This window comes from Diaphorina citri, unplaced genomic scaffold (genome assembly GCF_000475195.1).
Source record: "Diaphorina citri unplaced genomic scaffold, Diaci psyllid genome assembly version 1.1 scaffold209, whole genome shotgun sequence".
In the NCBI taxonomy this organism is placed as follows: domain Eukaryota; kingdom Metazoa; phylum Arthropoda; class Insecta; order Hemiptera; family Psyllidae; genus Diaphorina; species Diaphorina citri.
Window position 1 is genome coordinate 206,421 of NW_007377646.1, and position 9,244 is coordinate 215,664.

At 34.5% G+C, this 9,244-nt stretch overlaps 1 long non-coding RNA gene across 1 annotated transcript; it reads left to right on the forward strand.

The window, feature by feature from the left end:
• The first annotated feature begins 56 nt into the window (after positions 1–56).
• Positions 57–1,824, forward strand: LOC103506015. The gene is made up of 3 exons (XR_541200.3): positions 57–460; positions 667–1,493; positions 1,781–1,824. It is a non-coding gene; the product is annotated as an uncharacterized LOC103506015 (long non-coding RNA).
• The last annotated feature ends 7,420 nt before the right edge of the window (positions 1,825–9,244 follow it).

A 9,244-nucleotide genomic window follows, 5' to 3' on the forward strand; every position in this document is an offset into this window, starting at 1 on the left:
GAATTCAGCAAGTTAACATACCTCCCTTTTCCAAGTTGTTTTCTTTTTACACAAATAAAAGAGAGAATCTTAATGTGTGTTGCACCCATAGGGGCTTTACCTTGAAGTTTATTGTAAGATTTTTCCTAAAAAAATGTTTGGTTTTTAAAAGCTTCAGATATGTTTCTCTCATCACTTCCATTTTTCAAGTAGGTACCTACTTAGGTCGTTAAAAAAATAGCTAATAATTATGAACTACCTACCTACCTACTCCTTTTTGGTAAATGAAATTCACTCATGAAACCACATATATTATATTCAAGGTGGCATGTAGCAGTGTATTAGTGTAGCAAATAAGCAACCAGCATGATATGATAAACAACTCATATTATGGGTATACTGGTCATAAATTACCCTAGGTTCTATAGAAAGTTCATAGTCAATGTATTCATAAGGGCAGACCTACTGAAGGTATTATAAAGTAGTAATGTATACTCATGTTACAAGTGTGTACTGTATTTTTTTATTACAACCTAGAGTTATAACAGAACATGATAGTTAGGGAAATGGAAGTAGTAACAACATGCAAACCTATTATCCTATGGGAAAGTAAGGAATAAACAAAGTAAAATAAGTACCTACACCTTTGACTGAAGATGATAGTAACCACACAAGAATGTGTTCAAGGTAGTAATGTATACTCATACTCATGTTACAAGTGTGTACTGTATTTTTTATTATAACCTAGAGTTATAACAGAACATGATAGGGAAATGGAAGTAGTAACAACATGCAAACTTGTTAACCTATGGGAAAGTAAGGAATAAACATAGTAAAATAAGTACCCACACCTTTGACTGAAGATGATAGTAACCACACAAGAAAGTATTCAAATTTCAACAATTCTAAGAACTTGTAATTATCTATTCATGGTGAAGGTGAACCTTGTCACATATTTTTGTGGATATCACAGTTATCACACCATTAGTAAATCTCCTTTACTATTTTTTTTTATCAATTTCGTAAAATTTCTTTTTACTCTGGTACTTAATAACGCTACTGTTTACTAATGATTTAAAGTTTAGTGTTTAGTGGCTACTCTGTTTTCCTCTCGAGGCTGAGTGGGTAGCGCCGATAAAACTTTGACTCTAGCTGGAATAAAACCCAGAACCTCCGATGTGGAAGCCTAGTGGGATACGCACTCCACCACAGAGATTGTTGGTAACTCGAACTTTTACTCTTGGATATTAAAGGTGGATATCTACCTGAAGTTTGGCAATCTTATAATAATCTTTGGAGGTGGTCCACTAATCCTAAATAGGTACTGACAGAGCTAGGGCGTGACTTGATCTTCTGGTATCAACTCTTCAGACGAAGATTAAATTTAACCCTTTTATACCCGAGATCACACTTCTGAGTTTATTATATAAAATTTTAAAAAATCATTAACCATCAAGAGTCTAGCATTTTAGACGTTGGACTAAGATACTAACTTCTTGGAACTAAGATGCTAGGTTGTTGGTAACTCGAATTTTTACTCTTGGGTATCTACCTGAAGTTTGGCAATCTTATAATAATCTTTGGAGGTGGTCCACTAATCCTAAATAGGTACTGACAGAGCTAGGGCGTGACTTGATCTTCTGGTATCAACTCTTCAGACGAAGATTAAATTTAACCCTTTTATACCCGAGATCACACTTCTGAGTTTATTATATAAAATTTTAAAAAATCATTAACCATCAAGAGTCTAGCATTTTAGACGTTGGACTAAGATACTAACTTCTTGGAACTAAGATGCTAGGTCAGTAAAAAATCAGCAGGAAATAATACGTGGATTTATAAAAATAAAATACTAAGCACGTCTTGGATAAGTGATATGGCGTAGGGGGGATTGTTTTATACGTAGATACCTATAAGCACGTGTCTTTTATATTTTAAGTGTATAAAAAATCAGCATGAAATAATACGTGGATTTATAAAAATAAAATACCAAGCACGTCTTGGATAAGTGATATGGCGTAGGGGGGATTGTTTTATACGTAGATACCTATAAGCACGTGTCTTTTATATTTTAAGTGTATACAAAATTATAGGTGTGTAACTCTATCATAGAATCCTCAAATGTATGCGATCTAGTTCAATTGTTTGTAATATTTATGAAATTTAATTCTCTTAACTTGGCACTTGAAAAGGAACTAACTTGCTTCCTGCACGCGTATCAGTCGGTCCCAAGATTAAATAAATCTGTCAATGATAGATATTAGGTACCCAGTATCTGTAACGATTTGATTGGTTGACAGTACCCGCGTCGTAAATTGATAGTTCAAAAAAGTGTCAAGTTATGATGAAGAATCAGAAATAGTATTAATATGTCCAATTGTCCCATGAAAAGCTGTGTTTTATTTCATTGCTGAATCGAATTGACAGGTTTTCCTTTCTTTTCCTTGCAATCTTGATCTCTGTGCTTTTCTTTTACACCCTCCATCGCTTTCGTCGTCTTCTTCTCCTTCTCTTTCAGTAATCTCTACAATAGAATAAACCGATTTTCTGACTTCTTAATGCATATTTATTGATTCTAGACTGTTATTCGAAAAATGTCGAGATAATATTCAATTTTTTTTTTTCAATTTATTTCTCAAAGGGCAGCAGGTACTTGGGAGAAATGTGTCACATCCCTACCTACTCAAAATATAACAAAATTCGTGGAGATGCCAAAACGCCCTATACATAATTACACCAACCTCAGTGGTGTAGTGGTTAGCGCGGTGGACTTCCGATCTGGAGGTTGGTGGTTCGAGTCCAAGTCAAGTCATAGAATTTAGCGTAGTGCATTAAGCAGGGAACGACATTTGTGACAAGCATTTATGCTTAACACAATTAAAATTCCTTCTTTTTATTTATTGATATGTTTTGTAAAGTGTCAATGTTCAAGTGCCTTGTTTTTCTTTTTTAACAAGTAGGTAATGAAATTTGTTTTAGTTATGACCACAGATTTTAATGTTCCCAATTTCATGGGGTCCGCGGTCCACAGGATTGAAGATTGAAGCGATTACTAATCGTCTGACGATACCAACTCTTCTATTGTCCATTTCTTGTCCATCTCTTCTCTGATCAACTTAAATAGGTACTGACAGAGCTAGGGTGTGACTTGATCTTCTGGTATCAACTCTTCAGACGAAGATTAAATTTAACCCTTTTATATCCGAGATCACACTTCTGAGTTTATTACATAAAATTTTAAAAAATCATTAACCATCAAGAGTCTAGCATTTTAGACGTTGGACTAAGATACTAACTTCTTGGAACTAAGATGCTAGATTATAGTTATAAATCGAATTTTAATCTTCTCGGACTTAATCAATGCCTTAGGAAATACTTCACCTCGTTCTGATGACTGCTAATTCCAGATTCCTTCATTCAGGAGAGTTGGATGAAGATAATGTAACTAGGCTGTCGGGATACCTACTGCATTTCTCAATGATTTTCATAGTAGTCACACGCATGTAACTTAGTACCTAGTTATAATGTTATACGCTTCAGTACCTAAATTACTCGGAAAATTACCGTCTATTAGACACAACTTACCGCATCGGAGCTGTTTCAAAAATCCTGTTTCCTAATATTGATAATGGGAAAATGCATATTAGCATAATAATTTACGTTATATTAGAAACTACACAATCCAAACTGGAGGTAAACCATTCTTCCATGTAGGGTCTTGATATTGGAGAACCTTGATTTTGAAATGTTGTTATATTAATTATTATCTGTTATGATAATAAAATATCTTCTCGTAGATTAAAAACTTCAGGTATAACTTTGATACCAGCTTATTTTATCACACAATCCAAACTGGAGGTAAACCATTCTTCCATGTAGGGTCTTGATAATCTTGATATTGGAGAACCTTGATTTTGAAATGTTGTTCTTAATTATTATCTGTTATGATAATAAAATATCTTCTCGTAGATTAAAAACTTCAGGTATAACTTTGATACCAGCTTATTTTATCACTCTTTTTTATCCAAGTGTTTCGTCCTCATGTTTCAACCTTGCAGTTTAGCATCATATTACCCATGTTTACCCATTATATTCTTATTCGTGAATATGTCAGTAGGTTGCTCTTCAGTTCTTGTTATTTATATTTGTGTTTTGATTAGAATTGGTACCCAGTATCTGTAACGATGTGATTGGTTGACAGTACCCGCGTCGTAAATTGATAGTTCAAAAAAGTGTCAAGTTATGATGAAGAATCAGAAATAGTATTAATATGTCCGGTACATTTTTAGTTCTTGTCAAATTCCTTTTCGTTTGAAAATAAATAAAAACAATAGTGATTTTTAGTTTTTGTAAGCAAATATTTTGAATCTCTTTGTCTTTATTTCTTTCCCAGTATCTGTAACGATTTGATTGGTTGACACTACCCGCGTCGTAAATTGATAGTTCAAAAAAGTGTCAAGTTATGATGAAGAATCAGAAATAGTATTAATATGTCCGATACATTTTAGTTCTTTCCTTTTCGTTTGAAAATAAATAAAAACAATAGTGATTTTTAGTTTTTGTAAGCAAATATTTTGAATCTCTTTGTCTTTATTTCTTTACATACATCTTGATTTTTTTATGATTCGAAATATAATTTTTGGGTGCTTGGTGTGTTTTGCTTTCGAGAGGCGCTTGGTGTTGGAATATAAGGTTCGATTAATTTATTTGTTTGAGTATTTTGAAATTTTAAATTTAACTTGGACAAGATTGAAATAAATTTGTTCCTCCCATTTTCCACAGTGTGATACCTCGATAGTTGTATCGCATGCAGCTACACTTCCGCTAGTTAGAAACATAATTTATATGAGGCGTCCCAGTATTGTCATGCTAAAGGAATGTAGGATGTTGGGTGATAAATAAAATCCCCTTCGGATTGAATAAATCGCCCATTGTTTCCTATGATGAAAAATTACCATATTTTTTTCGAAATGAAATTTTATTCAGGTATGATGAGGGGATTAGTTATTAAATCGCCCACTGGTGTGTTCTTGTTCATAATAATAAATATCATCAGTTCATAGCTAAATAATTTTGTTCATTGCATATTTTTTTCCAAATGAAATTTTATTCAGGTATGATTAGGGGATTAGTTATTAAATCGCCCACTGGTGTGTTCTTGTTCATAATAATAAATATCATCAGTTCATAGCTAAATAATTTTGTTCATTTTGTGTTCGCGACTCGTGATCTGTTTAAATAAACACCATGCTTACTTACCATTACCATACCAGTGTATCATGTAGCTACATAATTCTATAGTTGATAAAATGTACAGTGTGGATTACTAATGGCTTTCTGGTTCCTACATTTCAGTTCACTTGTGCTGTCTCAATCATCTTTATTTTTGCTGAATGTATGGAAGTTGTGGATGTAGATGAAGAGTACTTCAAGTGGTGGAGATGACGTGACTTGACGTAGAATCTATAGTTGATAAAATGTACAGTGTGGATTACTAATGGCTTTCTGGTTCCTACATTTCAGTTCACTTGTGCTGTCTCACTCATCTTTATTTTTGCTGAATGTATGGAAGTTGTGGATGTAGATGAAGAGTACTTCAAGTGGTGGAGATGACGTGACTTGACGGTTATACGCTGCAGTACCTAAATTACTCGGAAAATTACCGTCTATTAGACACAACTTACCGCATCGGAGCTGTTTCAAAAATCCTGTTTGTTCTAATTTGATTAGAACAGACGTTAGACAATGCATCACTTATGTACAGAAGCTATTAGATACGACTCAAATCGAATTAGACCAAAATCCTGCTTCCTAATATTGATAATGGGAAAATGCATATTAGCACAATAATTTACGTTATATTAGAAACTACCTAGACAATCCAAACTGGAGGTAAACCATTCTTCCATGTAGGGTCTTGATATTGGAGAACCTTGATTTTGAAATGTTGTTATTAATTATTATCTGTTATGATAATAAAATATCTTCTCGTAGATTAAAAACTTCAGGTATAACTTTGATACCAGCTTATTTTATCACTCTTTTTTATCCAAGTGTTTCGTTCTCATGTTTCAACCTTGCAGTTTAGCATCATATTACCTATGTTTACCCATTATAGTCTTATTCGTGAATATGTCAGTAGGTTGCTCTTCAGTTCTTGTTATTTATATTTGTGTTTTGATTAGAATTTTATTCATATTTTAACATCGTTGCTGGCACGATAACCATACTAATGCACTCTAAAAGTATACTGAAGGTTCTACTATTACAAACAACGGTAAAACGGTTTTTCAAAACACTGAAAGCACGAAGTAGAATTGAGGTTCCTTGAAATCCGGCCCCGAAGACCAAAAAGCACTATTCGGCAGGGTTGAGGAAGGTTACCAATTTTGGGTACCTCAGAGTAATTTTACCAATAACCAGAGTTTTCATCTATATGTACGTGGAACTAAATGTTTGACTCTGTTATATTCCCCTTATATCTATTCAATACGTTGCATAGAATTTTATTATCGTCTCAGAAGTGCTTAACATAGTTAAGCACTTCTTTTACTTTCCTTATCCTATAGGAAGGAAAGTAATGTAATCGGGTCAAATTTTCGATGGTCAGTTTTTAGTGCCAAAACACGTTGACGTGGAACTATGTAAATGTTTGACTCTGTTATATTCCCCTTATATCTATTCAATACGTTGCATAGAATTTTATTATGGTCTCAGAAGTGCTTAACATAGTTAAGCACTTCTTTTACTTTCCTTATCCTATAGGAAGGAATGTAATGTAATCGGGTCAAATTTTCGATGGTCAGTTTTTAGTGCCAAAACACGTTTTGAGGTCCCTAGAGCCTAAATACTACCATTGGTCCGTGTGTCTGTCTGTCTTTCCTTCTGTCTGTCTGTCTGTCTGTAAACAAAATATCTCGAGAACGGTAAGAGCTAAAGCCTTAAATGTAGCTGTCAAGTGTGACAAGGATGTGACAAACAAAATATCTCGAGAACGGTAAGAGCTAAAGCCTTAAATGTAGCTGTCAAGTGTGACAAGGATGTGACACGAAACTTTTGGTTAAGATCGGTGCAACGCTTGGCGGCATTTTGACCGCTTTTTGGCGGTTTTCGGTGTAATTTGACAATATCTCGGGAATGGTATGAGCTAGATACTTGAAATTTGGTATGTAGTTCACAAATGTGACAAGGATGTAACACAAAATTTTGACCGCTTTTTGGCGGTTTTTTGCGGTTTTCAGCTATACCGACTAAACGGTTAGAGATATTGTAAAAGTTACAATAGAAGAACACCTAAATAAGCATCATTCACCCCGAATGGGATCCAAAATCAGATTTATAATAGGTATGATTTATGGTCACCCATCTTTTTGGGCTGTTTGCCTCTACAGAGTTACAATAGGTATGGTAGGTAAAAAGAGAACATCGGTACTGGAACGTTTCAAACTCTTGTTGTTGTTGTCTTACATTAGCAACGTGGTGCAGTTAATTTATTAGACACTAATAGCCTCAGTTAGGTGTTAGGTGTCAGTATACATATATAGCCCCAGTTAGGTGTCAGTGTGTGGGTGACATGCATGTGGACATGAGTAATCGGTACTGGAAGGTTTCAAACTCTTGTTGTTGTTATCTTACATTAGCAACGTGGTGCAGTTAATTTATTAGACACTAATAGCCTCAGTTGGGTGTTAGGTGTCAGTATACATATATAGCCCCCAGTTAGGTGTCAGTGTGTGGGTGACATGCATGTGGACATGAGTAGACAGATGTAACCACGAGACAAAGTGAACATTTTAATTTATTAATCAATTGATACTAGACCGCGGTTCCTAAACTGAGGGTAATTATACCGTCTGAGGGGTAAAATTCCCGTAAAATATCGTATTTATCTCCCTTTTTCAGGGATTATAACTAGGCTGAGGATTTTCAAAGAGAGAGAGAGGAAAAAAGGTCGTTTTTTTTGGGGGGGAGAGAGGGGCGTCACTGAATTCTTAGGTTTCTACCATTTTCCGGAATCGAACGCACGTCCCCGAGGTTGCAGCCGGACCATCTTGACCACTTGACCACCAAGTAAGGTCTGAGCTTCTGAGTCACCCAGAAAACAACTTCAGGGACGTAATTATAACGCACACTGTGGTGTAGAGTAGAAACATAAAACCCATTATTATAATTAATTGCAGGCTATTAATTCCCATCAGCTTGATTAATGTAATAAAATTACTATTAGACATTATTATTATCAACCGTTGTATAGGTATTTTATTGTTTATATTTTTTCCTTTTCCAAAGAAAAAGATCTCGAAGTAAATTGGTTTTTATTGGGTGTGAAGCAGAGTGTGGACGTTGGCTAGTTTTTTGATTGATTAAACGGGTAATCAAGATGACGTAATCAATTTTATCACCTTATAAAAATAAAATTATTACTTACTGTGCGATCTTTTCATTATTACTACTGTTCTTTTCCGTATATTCTATTTATTTATAGATTTACAAAAGGCGAACTAACCACAGAAATATCTCGATGTTACAGCTTTTAGCCATTTGGAAAAAGAGGATAATGAAGGACCATTTTTACCTCCTCTTAGGGAAAATGACCTAATAGTCAACTCCGAGCATTTGAAAACAACATTTCTACCTCCTCTTTTGGTTAACTATCTTTAAGTTAACAACCCGATATGGTAAAGAAATGGTCCTCGGTTAGCCTGACTGCTGGACATCAAATGACTAGTTATACAGACTTTTTGAGCACCCTGTTTAAAACTTTCAATCATTATACTCGAATTGCGTTACTTTGGTTAGGTATAAATAGGCTTGCTCTTAATAAACTATAGGTAACCTACGCGTTAGTCCCATAAGCCTTAATCCATAAATCGGTCATTCAGAATTTGATCTTATGTCGTTATAGAGTAGGAGGTACCTTCTAATAGTATAGGTAACTACTAGTAGATAGTATATCGACCTATTGTACGTCATATAAGCCTTAATCCATAAATCGGTCATTCAGAATTAGATCTTATGTCGTTATAGAGTAGGAGGTACCTTCTAATAGTATAGGTAACTACTAGTAGATAGTATATCGACCTAATGTACGTCACATAGGTACCTACGAACTGTAATCCGATTCTAATGGCTCTGTACTTTTTCTATGACGTAGTTGTATATAGGTACTACCGAAAATTGTACGTCATAGGAGAAGTACGCGTTAGTTAAGCGTAGGAGAAACAAAATTAACTATGGGTCTCTAAACCACTAAATAAACATCGAA